The 15,168-nt window shown below is 56.9% G+C and overlaps 1 long non-coding RNA gene across 1 annotated transcript; it reads left to right on the top strand.

Moving 5' to 3' along the window:
- The first annotated feature begins 621 nt into the window (after positions 1–621).
- Positions 622–14,459, top strand: LOC115275246. The gene is made up of 2 exons (XR_003901440.1): positions 622–687; positions 14,012–14,459. It is a non-coding gene; the product is annotated as an uncharacterized LOC115275246 (long non-coding RNA).
- The last annotated feature ends 709 nt before the right edge of the window (positions 14,460–15,168 follow it).

Consider the following 15,168-nt stretch of genomic DNA (forward strand, 5'->3'; position numbering starts at 1 on the left):
TCAAGAAAGAAGGGCCTGCAGCAAGGGCTCCTTCTGAGGGTCCCAGAGCGGGTGCATGGATGAGGCGTCTGCAGCCCCCTCCTCCAGAGGGTACGGGCCTTCCCAGTCACCATGACTGTCTCGCTGTATGCTCCTTCAGCTCCCTGCCCCACCCAGGACTCAGTTTCCCCTTCTGTACAACGAGGAAGGGGTTGGCATCCAGTGGAGACCTCTGGGGCCTGGACAGCTCAGCCCCACACCCAGGGCAGCAGGCGGGTCCAGTAGCAGCAACCCAGCCCCGCCCCTGCCTCCCCCACCCCCTCCCTCGGGGGACACATTTGCTGCTGGGAAAGTTAATCCATTACAGTTTAAAGGCTCCGTTCCTTGCTGGCAGTAAATTACCTGCTTTGCATTTTGCAGCAACAACTTAACGGTATTAATTTATTGTGCTCTGTCTTTAACAAACATCATTATCATATTGCCAGCCAGGATTATGCAAATGGGAGGGACAAGGGAGAAAGAGGCCGAATCTTGTCCCCAAAGTCACCTTGATTTATTAACTTTGGGGCCCTGCAATTGGCTAGATCTGGGAGGCCCATGTGAGTAGGGAGGCCAGGAGAGCCCTGGAAGTCTGAGGAGAGTCTGGAGGCCAGTGGGGACTCTCCGGGGAAGTCCCCCTAGGAGGGAAGACTGGCAGAGTTGAGAGGGGTAAGTCCATTCCTGCCCTGGACCTTGGTTTCCTTCCTGTAAAATGGGGGTTGGATGAAGATGCCTTTGGAGCTAACAATATGTGAACTTGAGATTCACCAGCACGTTCTGGGTGATCCAAAGGAAGGTGCGTGAGCACCTGTGTGCGTGTGTGTTTGGAGAAGGTGGGCCAAGTGGGGGAAAGTCTGGGCTCACGTGATCCCGGGTTCGAGTCCTCCTCCTGCTGGGCTCCCTGGCTCCTGTGAGTGCCCATCCCAGCTCTGCCCTAGCGATGCGTGTCAGCATGGAGGGGAGATGGGAAGCAGGGACAGGAGGAAGGGGCGATACTGACCGGTTAGAGGCCAGGGGCCAGTTAGTGAGAGTCTGTAGAGGGGACACTGACTTAGGGAGGGGAAGCCAGGACCAGCTCAGGTGGGGAGGCAGCTGAGTTGCTTCTGATTTTCCGTCTCTGGGGGGCTGGTCTGGTCTGTGCCTCATGGGTGTGGGGGGCTGAGGGCCGCTATCTATCTAGAGGGTTACACGCTGGGTCCCAGCTCCCTGTTGAGACTCCTGCAGCCCCTCCTGAGCTTCCTGGCGCACCAAGCCCCCCTGGGATCCTCCCAGTTGGCCTGCCTGGGGAGCTGGAGGCAGGTGGGGCCGCAGCCTCCCTCTGCTCACCTCAGCCCCCAGCCTGCCCATCTCCTGCCTCGGCTGGACCTGGACGTGGTGAGAGCCTGCCTGATTACACAGCTGGCCGCCCCCAGCCACCCGAGGCCCGGTCCCCACCACCTGCAGCCTGGCTCTGCCAGGAACTCACTGGGGCTGTTTCCAAGCACCCGCGGGCTCCAGCCCAGGGTTCTGCTCTGGCCATCAGGGCCCTGCTCAGGGGCCCTGCAGAGGCGCCAAAGTGGGGGCTGGAGAGGAGCCAGCAGAGAGGAGAAGGCACCAACCAGGCCAGGGGGTGAGGGGGCAGGTGGGGGGGGCCGACAAGGGGGGTCACCCCCTCTCTGCCAAAGCCTGGTGGTGCCCCGCATGTGTCCTGTCCCTGCCTGGTTCCGCCTCTACCTGCCTGCCAGGAGCATGGGGTCTCTGACCCCCCACCCCCCACTTTCCTCTCTACCTTGCTTCTCTCCCGCACCTCTGCACATCGCTCTCTCCCAACAGGGTTTTCAGAGGAGTGGGTGGGAGCTGGGGAGGGAACTGGGAGCAGAGGGAAGGTGTAGTGGAGTGGACGCCGGCGGGGGAGGGGTGGCAATTCAATTTCCAGAGTTGGTCCTGGCAATTCAGGTTGTGTCGTGATAAGAAAGCCATTTCTGCGATGGGTTTCTAATCCAAGCGCCCCCCCCCCCGGCCCCCCAGCCCCTGCCTGTGCACCGTGAGGCTTCCTCCCTCTGCCCAGGGCGGAGGCCAGAAGAGCCGGGATCTGCTCCAGATGAACCGTGCTGAGGGACAAAGGCCCGTGGAGTCTTTTGTGGGCCAAAGGCCAGCCAACCCAGGAGGAACCGCGGCGCTCCGTCACCGATAAGGAAAATCCCCGAATCCCTCAGGTCCGTCTGCGATTCACATGGGCGCACACAGTTGTGATTTCATTTGAGTCCCACAGCAGCCCTTGGTGGAAGTACGAATCACTCCCATTTTGTAGATGGGGGCAGTGAGGCTCAGAGAGAATCAAGGATTTGCCTAAGGTTGCACAGAAGGCAAGTGTAAAGGGAAGGGCAAGTTAAAGTGGGCGGGGCATGAGTTGGGGGCGGGGCTGAGTTGCTGCGGGGTGAGGGGTGGTGGGCAGGAGAGGGAAGGGCGATGGCAAGCTGGGTACGTGGGGGTTTCGTGGGGCCTTCCCCCTCCAGGCAAGGACAGGAGGAGACCCTCCTTCACACCAGGCCTCCTTCTAACTTAGCCGGACCCACCTGGACTGGACAGGCATGGGGAGGAGGTGACAAGGATGTGCCATCCTTGGCCAGCAGGTGCCAATCTCAGACCTTATGGGGAATGGCCCGGCAGGACCCAGCCAGGCATGGCGCCCCAGGATGGCTCAGGACCATGTGAGCGTCCTCAGGGGCACAGGGCAGGTAGCCTGGGGGTGGGGGGCCAGGAGAGATGGGAGCAAGGAGGGAAGCGGTTAGGGAGCATCGGGCCTGGAGCACAGCCCCGGGAGCTGCTGCAGCTGTCCTGGAGGGCCCGGTCGGGGGCCCTGCCACATCCTCACCCCTTTATGGGACACCCCCACCCAAGTCCTGTCCTCAGAAGCATCTCTCCCCTCTCCTGGGGTCTGACTGGAACCTCAGACTTGCCTAGAATCTTTGCCTCATGGGCCCCTGGGGCAGACACGGAGCAGGGACTCTGGCCATACTGGGGCTGAGCAGGGCTCCCCTTCCCTGGCCACCCGGGGAGAGTGGCTCAGGGGCCAGGGCTGGCGCAGACCCTCTTGCTTGATGCCCAGTGGCCCTCAGCAGCACAGGTGGGGGGGATGGCAGTTGGGCTGACCCTTGGGGGAGACATTCTTGCCACTGGGGGGAGGTTGGGGGGATTCAGGGGAGGGGAAGAAGCAGGGTATGTGCTCCTCCCAGATTTGATGCAGCAGAATTGGCAAAGGGATACAAAGCCAGCAAGGATCCTCAATCCTGTTTGTCTTCTCTGCTCCCCACCCCCCACTTCCTGCTGACTCCAGAAGGTCTGTTGGGAGAACGGTGAAAGTGCTGTAACTCTGGGCAGGATCTTTCCTCCTCTTCCCACCTGCCCCGCATGGGGCCCCGGGTTCGATGTGGGGGCCCGCAGGCCGTGGGAAGCTCACCAGCACAGCCGGCGGCGGTGCGCAGGGCCGTGGGTGGTGGGAGTGGGGACTTGCGTTAGCGGGAGAGCTAATCTCATTTGGTTGCTGCAGCCTGCACAACCAGGGCTGCATGCTAAGTGGCCAGAGGCAGCAGCAGGACTCAGGATAGACCGGGGAGAGGGGGCTGGACCTGTGTGTAGCCCGGAGAACCCCAGAGGCCCCCCAGACTGGGATGAGGGGCCATATGGGGCAGCATGGGGGCAGTGAGGGGGGCCGGTGCACTCGGTGGGGTCAAAGCTTCCCCCTCTACTGGGAGATGGGGGCTGCAGGATCACCCAGCTCCTCCCTCAGTCCTCTGCCCTCCTTCTTCGGGACCCCAGGGGTGAGGTTTGTGGAGGCTCTGGGAGGGCCTGCCACTGGGCAGGAGACAGACACCTGGTGCTCAGCTGGCTGCCAGCCAGGGCACCGTGAGGGCACAGAGAGCACCTGCCCGGAGGGAGAGGAAGAGCTGGCGGGGGAGGCCCTGGGGAGGTGCTGGGACAGCGGAGGAGGGAAGGCAGGCTGGGGAGGCCTCTTTGTCACCCACTCCTCCCAGCCTCCAGGAACTTATCTGGAGGGAGGCCCAGACCGGGCAGGCGGCTGGCTACAGGATGGCCGAGGCGAGAACTCGTGTGAAATGGCCCGAAGCCTCGTTAGCTCGGAGTGGGAGGGACAGAAGTGCCAGGCATGCGGGTCCGGGGTTGGCGGAGGAGCTGGGCTGGGAGCCAGGAGGGCCTCCCGGCTGCACCCCATACTCCCTGCCGCGGCTGCCAGGGCTGCTGGCACCCTCGGCTCCCTGAGGGAACCCTCGAATCTCACAGGGAGCTCCGGACTTGAGGCAAATCTGTGGCTCCAACATGGGGGCTGCCTGCATCAGGGTAAGAGATGGAGACATGCTGACTGCTCCAGGCCCTGACAAGCTGCTCGATGCCATTCATGGACCCTCTGTGACTCGGTTTCCCCCTGTGCACCAAGGGCTGCTGATGAATGAAATGACGTGTGCCCAGTATCTGGCTCAGTGTCCAGTATAAAGGAAGGCCTGCTGTTGTGTTTCGGTGTCACATCCAGCACAGTGCCGGGCACCCAGAAGACACCCCAAAACACTCAAAGCCCCTCAACGCTCCAGCACTGGAGTCTGATGGGGCTTTAGAAAACGGCTCTGCTTTCACTTGCTGTGTGGCTGTGGGCAAACGTCTCCCCTCTCTGAACCTCACATTCTCTCTCTGTAAAGTGGGGATGAGAATACTTACCTTCCAGGAATGTTTCAAGTAGCTGTGTAAGAATATACTTAGACATGAAGAAAACGATAAATATAAGCATAGACAGTGCCCCCTATGCAGTAAGTGCTTAATACATATCTATTCCCTCCTGTAGAAGCACCCTGTCCAACACTAACTTGCAGGGGCTACACGGAGGGCCAGGTTGGGATAGAGGGCTCACCCGGGACCCAGGGCTGGGACGAAGGTCTAGGACACCCACCAGGGCAAGAGGAAAGACGAAATCTCCAGCCCTCAGTTTCGTCACCTGCAAAAGGACACGTCTACACAGACCTACGGTGTCCAGCTTGGCTCTGGGTTCTCAGGGGCCAAGGCTGGGGTCAACGCAAAGCCCCTGGGGTTCCAGGACATTCTTATTAATTCACCTGGACCACCTCCCTTTACTTATCAAGGGTGCCCTCAAAGACTCTATTTGAAAGAGCTTTAGCTACTGCTAAGCCTCAATGTGTGAAAGGCCCTAAGGGTCCTGGCAGCTTGGATCATCTGGGATGGTCCTGTCAAGCCCCTGCTCACCCAGACACCCTGCACCCCTGCCTGGGTCATGATTGGCTCGCCTGCCTGGCAGGGGGTGAGTGGGCAGGAGAAGTGGCCCCACATCAGCCCCAGCTGGAGCCCAAGCCTTGGATGCTGTTCCCCCCACCCCCCACCCCCTGCTTGCCTAATTTAATCACAGCTGTGTGCATGGTGACTCTATAAATAATTTTTAGTGCGACATAACCATTATTTCACTAATTGCTTCATGCGCACCCCTGGCCTGTGAGATAAATTAAAGTTTGCTGAGTCAGCACCTTTGGCCGCTGCCGCTTTGGGGCTTGGGAAGCACAGCCTAACGACCCGTTCCCAAGCCAACCTCAACCTGGCACCCTGAGGCAAGGGCTCACATGAAGAGAACAGGGGTGGAAGGAGGGAGGAGGAATGAGGGAAAAGGGGTTCATGAGGATGGCCATATACAGTTGTACAGGTTGTATCCTGCACAAGGATACTTGGCCAAGGGGGCAAACGGGGACGGAAATACAGCCCGTGTAATGCTTTCTCAATCCATGGGCCCCGACATGGAATTTTGTTGACTCAGGAGGAGAAGCGGGTACCTTTTTGTGCTCTGCACACAGGCACCGTAGGGACGAACAGACCTGAAATAAAACCCACCCGGCAAGCTGTCAGGACTCCCCGGGGCAGAGGGGAAGCAAAGCACTGTATGCCTCAGTGGCATCTCCCAGCTTACCAGTCCTGTGAGATCAGAGTTCTAGGTCAGATGGTAAGTGACCTTGGCCAAGTCACTCTCCCTCCTCCGCGGTATCATGTTTTGACAGTTTATGAAGCTCTGACTGCATCTAAGGCCGGACCTCCAACCCGAGTCACAGGCTCTAGACACTGTTCTTTCTGCCCTCTTAGCACATTTGGAAACAGAGGTGGCTTGAAAAAAAGGTTCTCCGGACGCCTGCATGGCTCGGTCAGGTTAAGTGTCCGACTTCGGCTCAGATCACGGTCTCATTTGGGAGTTCGAGCCCGGCCTCAGGCTCTCTGCTGTCAGTGCAAGGCCCCTTGGGATCCTCTGTCTTCCTCTCTCTGCCCCTCCCCTGCTCATGTGGGTGGGTGCAGTCTCTCAAAAATAAACATTTAAAAAAAAAGAGAGAGAGAAAAGGTTCTCATGGTCAAGCACATTTGAGAAGCATTGGGTGAAATGAGATTTCTTTTCTGCAGAACTTTCCAGAGAGGCAAGGAGATGGGCTAGCTTTTCATGACTGCGCTTGGCCGTGGGATTCTCTATTTTAGTGTTCTAGTTCACGCAGGGACCCTGGTTTCTATCCCTGGGCTTATGAATGAGTGAATTCCATCCCTGAGGGCAGAGAACTCTTCTCCGCACTGCCCTTCATCTGTCGCACTGTGCAGGGTGGACACGGAGCCGTGACTGGACCCAGGGCACGTCCTGACTTGTCACCCATGAGCAGATACGGGTTTTGCTTCTCATCAGCGTAGTGTGGACCGAGTCCTGACTCTGAGCCTTAGTCTGTCAGGCTCCAAGTTCCTCGGGGGCAGAAGTCACGTCTGAGGCCCAGCTTAGGGGACATCTGTTGAGGGAGCGGGTACCCAAGTGGCTGCTCTGAGACATGGGCGCTCAGACATCTGACCCCTGCCCCCCAAAACCCGACCTTTGAGCTGAGTGCTTTGGGTGTCAAACCCTAAGTCCTCTTCCTTCTGAGGTGTGGGTAATGCTGGGCATGCTTTCCTAAGTGTGGACTGTGTGACGAAGCAGGGACGGTTGCTGTGGCCTGTCCCCTGGCCTGGGGCTGGGACTATGACAAGCGTTAGCGGGCTCTGTGGACTGAGGTCCCTCCCTGGGTCAGGCCCTGTCCCTGGAGCCTGCCCCTCATCTTTCTTGTCCAGTAAGCCTCACAGCCCTTGGAGAAGACAGCCTTATCAGTGATAAAACCGAGGATCAGAGAGGTGATGCGGCTTTCCCAAGGTCACACAGTTGAATCTGAACCTACATCTGTCCGATCCCAGAACTGTTTTTTCCTCTCCATTCCTGACTTATTGGCTCCTATGTCACCACCTTAACCCTTCCCTCTCCCTTTTTGGGCAGGGACATGAAGTAGATTATTAAGGAAAGCTAGTGGTACAGGGACTGTTGGTCCCACTGTGCAGTCATTTGCTGAATGTTGACGGTGACAAGGGCCACGGTTTATTGAGTGCCTACTAGGCACCTGGCACTGAGCCACTGCTTTAGATCCCTGACTCTTCTCATGGAATCCGCCCTCACTCCCATTTTAGGGATGTGGAGACTGAGGCGTGGAGTGTTCATGTGAGCTGGTCAAGTGCATGTAACTGAGGAACAGCCAGCCCCAGTCTCAGAAGAGTGACCCGTCTCCTCCTTGGCTCCAGGGTCTGAACCATCAGGTTCCCTGTGGTGAGTCATGTGCCTCTGGGCCTCTCCTTCCTCACCCACCCTGGTGCCTGCCTCCCCACAGGGGCTGTCCTTGTCACTTGGCTCACCATCGTGGCTGCAAACACTAAAGAATGATGGCAGAGTTTGGCCCAGTGCCTCCAAGGTCTCCGTTTAACATGCAGGGAGCCCAGAAGAGGAGACGAGGGAGTGACGGCTGACATTGACATAGACGCAGCGCTGTTTGTTCCCGAGCCTCCTCGGAAGGCTGGCTGCCTCCGGAAGCCCCTCTCCCCTCCCAGAGTGACGTCATCACCACCAGTCAAAGCCGCCCTCCTGAGTGTGGCATTCAAGGCCCCTTGCATCTGACTCTGGCCTCCCTGTCTCTCCAGCCTCCTCCTTTGCTTGCTCTTTTCATTTAAAAAAACACTTAGTGATCACTTATGTGCCTGGCTGTGGTCTAGGTACTGAAGACGCAGCAGAGAACAGAACACATAAAATCTCTACCCTCCTGGGAGAAACTGACAGTAAACAAGTTAACAAATAAATGTGTAATGTCAGACAGAGAAAGGGGCTTTCAAGAAAAACAAAACAAAACAAAGCCCGACTCCTCCAAGGAATCTATAGACAGAATCTACAGACAGAATTCAGAATTCAGGGGGTCAGTGACATTAAAGGGGGGAAATTACATTTTTAGTTTGCGAACCTCTAAATGAAATATAACATTTCTCTTCGGTTGGAAGTGTTGGCAGCGTACCGCGCAAGTATCAGCGGTGCCCGTGACTTCGTCACCAGCAGAAATCAGATATTTCCTATCACATCACGGTGGTTGTCCACATTTCGAAATATCACTGGTACTCATCACTGCGTCAAAATCGTGAGCGTTACTAGAGCTGCTGCTCTCTCTCGGCTTGCAATACGGTTACTCTCACTAACTGTATTACACACCTGAAAACGTTATTCTGGGAAGGGGGCGTCTCGACTTCACCAGATGCCAAAGGGCTCAGGGTCCCAGGTGGGGGACTCCGGGAGGAAAGAAGAATGCAAAGGACCAGAGTGCAGGTGGACTGGTCAGGAGGGCCTCTCGGGGGAGGTGATATTTGAGGGGTGACCTGAAGGAGGCAGAGATGCTTCCACCCAAAAGCTCTGAGTGAAATTCATTCCGGCCCGAGGCAACAGCAAGTCCAAGGGTTGTGAGTGGGAAGGAGCCACGGGGACGGGCGTGGCTGGCGCAAAGCGACCACCAGGGCAGAGGATGGGGAGGGGCAGGGGCCACATCAAACAAGGGCTTGCACGCGTTGGAAAACCTTGGGGCTCCATTCTTAGTGGCGTGGGGAGCCACTGCAGGGCGCTGAGCAGAGGACTCCAGTCCAACTGATTGAGCGGGGGTCACTTTGGATGTTGAGCAGAGCACGGAGCACTGAGCAGTGGGCCACAGGGGAGCAGGTGCGAGGTCCCTGCAGGCTTCCAGGGGACAGAGGGTGACTGCTTGGACCAGGGCCGGGGGTCAGGGGTGGGGTGGGGTGGGAGAGGCAGTCCCATCCTGGACTTATTTTGAGGCAAGAGCCAACAGGACCGAGACTGAGCGAGCCAGAGCTTTCTTGCCTCTGTGCTGGCCCCAGGGCCGTGCCTTCCCCAGTGGCTTCCAGCCTCTGGCCCAGAACCCTCTGATTCTCCACCATGCGGCAGAGTCTGCTAGCAATCTACTCTTACCCAGTTCCCCCTTCTCCCTTCCCAGCAGACCCCCGGGGTTACCTGGGAGAATAACGTGCCCGCCACCGATCTCAGCCTCCCTTGCGGCTGGGTGGGACCACGGAGATATGGTAGGAAGTCATGGGGTGGCGTCTCCAGGAACAGGCTTTTATAGGAGGGGGACTCATCCTTTGGCCCCTCTTCTGCCTCCCAGGAACAGGGACGTGATGGCCGGAGCCCCTTCCCCGGACAGCTTTTTAGAGACCATGAGGGCAATGTCAAGGACATGACGGTAACCTCAACTCCCATGTCCTTGAGTGCTGAACCTCTATCAAAACCCATCAAGAGAAAAATCAAACCTTTGTGGCGTTAAGCCACTGTAACGGGATCTCTGTTATTAGCAGTAGAATAAAATCCCCACCTGATACGACCACAGCCCCACTGCCTGTCGGATGAGTCCGTCTGAATAACACAAGCCTCTCAGCCTAACGTGTCTGATGCTGAGTCTGCCAGCTTTCTCTCCAGGAACTTCTTACTGCAGAATCCGGATATTTGGGAGGGAAGAGAACTAACCACACAAAAGCTGCATCTGTTCACCCCCCTACTACCACCTTTCTTTGTATCCATCCATTCATATGTCAACCTATCCATCCATCCGCCCATCCACCCTTCTGTTTGTGCATCTGTGTATCTGACAAATGTTTTTTTTTAATGCTTATTTATTTTTGAGAGAGAGACCGAGTGTGAGCAGAGAAGGGGCAGAGAGAGAGGGAGAAACAGGCTCCAGGCTCTGAGCTATCATCACAGAGCCCAACACGGGGCTCGAACTCATGGACTGTGAGATCAAGACCTGAGCCCAAGTCAGACACTTAACCAACTGAGCCACCCAGGCAGCCCTATCTGACAAACTTTTATCGCGCATCTACTGTGTACCGGGCCCTGCGCTAGACCCAGGAGACAGAGATGTGAATATGTGTTTTATTTGATGCCCGCTTGCTTCTGTATGAGCAGAATATCTCTTGAAGGATGTGTCAGAAGCTGGAAACCAGCCCTGTCCCCACAGAGGGGGACTGGGCACCAGGAGACAGGGGTACTTCTGCCTTTGAACCCTTTGAATTTCGTATCATGTGTTTGTGCTCACTATCTAAACATTTTTAAATTAAAAATATATGCACATCTCATCTGGATTTTCAGAATTTGCTTTGCTCCTGAAAGGATTTGAGGCACTTAGGAGAATACACAGAGATGAATAGACGCTACCCTGCTGACAGAGAGTTGAGAGTCTCTTGGGGAAGAGAGAGGAGCAGACAATGCCAACACTGTGCCCCACAAGGAGCAGAGAGCTGCAGGGCCCCATTTGGTGGCTGCACTCAGCCATGGCCCTCCAGGCAACGACGTGGCACAGGCCACTTTCATCTGGCCCCTGTCCGGGCTTGAAAACCAAGATGCCTACCTTCAGAACTTAGATGGATGGTCAAAAACCCCTCCCTGCCCCCAAGTTCAAGCTTACCCCGAAAGTCACCGAGCCACACTTCTCTCCGTATGCCCCAGCCAAGGACAGCCGGGAAAGTGGCCCACAGCTGGGGAAGCACCCATCCTCATTATCGGTGTGCTGTTGGTGTGTTTATTCCTTTCCTTTGCCCCTCCGGGCCTGGGTGTGAGTGCCCAGAGTACAGGAGGGAACCTGTCTCTGGGACCCTGATGTCCAGCTCGGCTGTGACCTCTGGCTGGGAAGCAGGGCTGAGGCTGAGGAGGGGGCCGGAGCCGAGCAGGGGGGAGAGAGGACCAGCCAGGCTGCCTGGAGAATGCGGTCTTTTCTGAGCAGCCCTTTGAAATCTAGCAAGAATAACTTTAAACAATAAGATGCTTCTCTCTCTCCCCCTCGGCTGTTGCCCAGGCAACGCCAGAGTGCTCAACAACTGTTTAGTTTTTTAAGAAACCAAATCCCCCTCCCTTTGGTCAGCTACCGCCAGGAAGATGAAGAGGCGGCGTAGGCGCCCCTGGCGGCCCATTGTGTGGGAACCCGGGTCAGCCGCCTGCAGCAGTGACATTTAAATCTGACGCTACATATTATGTATGAACCTGGAGCCGCACTCCTCGGTGACTTGTGCTCCCGAACTGGGGGAGGCTTCAATCTCCCGCCCCAGACTCTTTGCCTGCCTGTGGCTCTGACAGTTTGGGGGTCACTGCAGAGGCTGATCTCTGCCCGCAAAGCAGCTGGTGGCAGCGTAGGTGTTGGGAGGCGATCCGACCCCAAGCCTCTGCATCACCTTGCTCAGGAGAGTCCTCACAGGCCAGAGGTCATTGTGTCCACGCAGGGCGGTGTTTAACCTCCAGAGGCTCTCCTAAAATCCCTGCCTTTGTGGGACTTTGGCCATTAACACGAGCAGCTCACCTGTTTTTACATTTTCCGGCTGGTGAGGCCGAATGAATGGCGCCCTTTATCTCTGTGGGGCCTCCAACGACCCGGTGAGGGAGTTTTGGGCCTCCCCTGGTTACATACAAAGAAATCTGGGTGCAGAGAGTCCTGAAAGAAGGCTACTGGGTTCTACGCACTTTCACACAGAAATCCGTAGGGTTGTGCAGGAGGTGGATGTTACCATGAACCCACTCTATTGGAAGTGGAGACTGAGGCTCCAGAGTGGACATGACAGTTGGTGCTATGGCAGGATTTGGACTTGGACAGGTTCAAGTTCAGAGCCTGTGCTATGTCCCACCACAGACTGCCTTAGTGAGGCTCTGTGATCTGGAGACTGATGGGCAGATCTCTCTCGGGCTCCCGGGTCGTGGCCAGTGTGGTAGTCTGGAAGGGTGACGCTCCTGCCTTGCCTCCACGGGAGGAAAGTGGTGAGCGCTGGAGGTTTGGACTGGGGTCCTGAGGCAAGCCGAGGAGTGAGCTTAGCCCCTCTCCTGGCTTATCTGTAAGATTCGGTGGGGTTGGGTGGAGGAAGAGAGTAGCTGCCAATCAGGGCGGCTTCCTAGTGGAGGCAGCCTGCTCATGCTCACTAGTCCCCCATTGAATCATCCAGTAACTCCTGACACGGTCATTCTTTCCTCCATTTTCCAGTGGAGAACTGGAGACCCAGGGAGGTGGGGCCTCTGGCCCAAAGTCCCAGCTACACCTGGGAGCTCATGACCACCAACCACAGTGCTAGGTCCTGGCACAGGGCAGGTGTGGGCTCGAGTCTCCCAGGAAGAGAAATGGAGGGGCTCCGTCGCCTGGGACACAAAACTGTGGGACAAAGTTAAATTTAGAAGAGCCAAACCGGGTTAGAGCAACCCCCTTGTGCAGCTCGGCCGCAGAATCAGGACGGGAAATTGGCTTCAGCCACCACAAAAACCTAGAAGTTTGGACACTCGTGAAACGAGAAAGGCTGAAGTAGGGGAGGACCGCTGAGAGGTGGGGGTGGGGGGGCGCCTGGGCTGAGCAAGGGGCCCAGCCTGGGCCAGGTGGCCTTGCCCTCCCAGCAGCGACCGGGCAGGGCACCACATCCGGCTGATTGGCTGACACCTCTGCCCCGAGGACGGGTCCATCCGCGGACACTGGGGGTTGCGGGGGAGAGGGAGGTCCCCCTCCGTTTCCCACCTGCCCCCACCAACCCCACTGCCTCACAGCCCGCATGGCTCGTTTAGCACCGATAAGTGCAAGCCCAGAGGGGCGGCAGCAGGAGGGGCCGGGTAATGAACTCCTATTGGCTTCCTTCACAAGATCACTGCCTTAATTTACGAGGCCTGAGCGACTCTCATTTCCCCAGTGCGCGTTGAGTAATTAACTATTAATAAAAGCATTACTGAGTTAACCACGGGGGCATGTTTAATTCATGGGGCAGCCCTGGAACAGGACGGGAGGCTTTGGCTCAGTGGGGGATTCCTCCCAGAGCAAAATATTGCCAGCGGGAGGCCGAACCCCAGAGCCAGCCCCGGGGCCATCCTGGTCACCCCTCACGGGAGGGGCCTCATTCCAGGCGAGGAGTGAGACTGCTGGCATCCCAACCAGAGGGCCAGGTGACTGAGGCAGAGAGAGAGCAGCCCTGGAGGTGTGAATCCCAGTGGGGATGGCCCCTTGCTGTGATGGAGAGCTAGCGAGTGACCTTGGGCAAGTTGCTTGGCCTCTTGGAGTCTGTTTGTCATCTGGAAAATGGGGTGGCGGATAACACTGACCTCCCAGGGGTGGACTGCAGGAGTGAAGGAAATCACTCACATATCTTTGGATCAGCTCTTCCCCCCTGCCTGGTATGCCTTTCTCCTTTGTCTGTTGGGCAATTCCTATTTAGTTTTCAAGACTAGTCTTCAAAAAGGACAGCTCCTCCGGCGAATCTTTATTCTCCTCCTTCCCCAGGCAGAATTGGTTGCTCCCCTTTCTGTCCTTCTTGTACATTTTTTTATTATAGCATCCACCCACCCATCCATCCATCCATCCACCCACCCATCTATCTACGCATCCATCCATCCATCCATCTATCCACCCACCCACTCGGGCATCCACCCATGTATCCATGCATCCATCCATCCACTCATTCGTATTTATCAAGTAGCTATACTTTGCATCTCTGATTATGTTGAAGTTTCAGATAAGCCTGGCTTTCCTGAGACCAGTGGCTGTTCATCCTTTGGGGGTCAAGGTCACTCCCCCAGAAAAATGCACATATACACATAGAGGCCATGTCGATTCCCTCTTCACAGATTTCTGGTCATCGCTGAAGTCAGGCTGTGGACCCTGAGTGTGGCGGAGGCTAGGAAGTGCTGTACTGATCCTTCTTTGGGACTGAAAGACTGATTCCCCCGGCTGCCGGGCCCGGGGTCGTGGCTGGAAGATAGCCCTCCCTGGAGACTGTGCCACTTGGAAGAAAACTGCCTCACCCGAAGTCATGCCCTCTTCCAGATGTGCCCCTGTGACATGAAGCGTGTGTCCCTGCATCACAGTTACAGTGACAGATCAGTGTGGACCTGCAAAGACCCAAACCTCTCCCGCTCACGTGAGCCATGTCCGCAGGGTCACCCCATCTCCAGAACTCTCTGTCGGGACTGCCTCAAAGCTGGGCTTCTTCCTCTGCCCAGACCTTCCTCCTGCTCCTCCCTTCTGCAGGTGTTTTTCCCAAGCGCCCTTTCTAAATAACATCCTCCACACCCATCCCCAGCTCTGAGCCTACTTCCTGGGGAACCCAGTGGATTCGAAGGCGCTGCGGAAGTTGTCTTCCGATTCTGTGTCCCCCGCGGCTCTCGCTGCGCGTGGTGCATTGCGGGTGCTCCAGAAACATGTACAGAGTGCATCTTGGTGCGTTTTCTCCTGGTTCTCTGCTCTGTCTCCCCGTCGTCCCAGCGGGAGAGTCCTCAGGACACCCAGGAGAAGGGGAGAAACAGTGGGATGCCAGGGGGACCAGAGCTGTGGGCCTGTTTCTGGGAAATGTACTAACTAGTTGCCGACCAAGCTGTAAATAACCATGGGAACAGAAGTCGGGCTAATTGGTTGCTACAAAGCGGGGGCGAAGGGGCCTGACAGATGTCAGGGCTGTGTGGGTAGGGTGAGGGCTCCCGGGGCATGGCTGGAGCCCTGGAGGCCAGCGGGGAGCGGGGACGGGGGGTGCTGGGGAGGGCAGCCTGTTGTTGCAAGAATCATTTAGAAGCTAGACCAAGGTCCCCAGAACCTGGAAAATCCCCTTCAGTTTCCACTAATGGAAATTCCTTCACAGAACAAATATCTAATAAGTGTCTCCGCTGCCCCAGGTGTTGTAGGAAGGATGGTGACCTCGAAGGGCGGGGGCTCGCATGTTCACTCCTCTCTCCGTTTTGTCACCCGACAAATGACGTTACAGCCTCGCCGCCGACATGCGCGGGGCGGT

This window comes from Suricata suricatta, chromosome 12 (assembly GCF_006229205.1).
Source record: "Suricata suricatta isolate VVHF042 chromosome 12, meerkat_22Aug2017_6uvM2_HiC, whole genome shotgun sequence".
Classification (NCBI taxonomy): Eukaryota; Metazoa; Chordata; class Mammalia; order Carnivora; family Herpestidae; genus Suricata; species Suricata suricatta.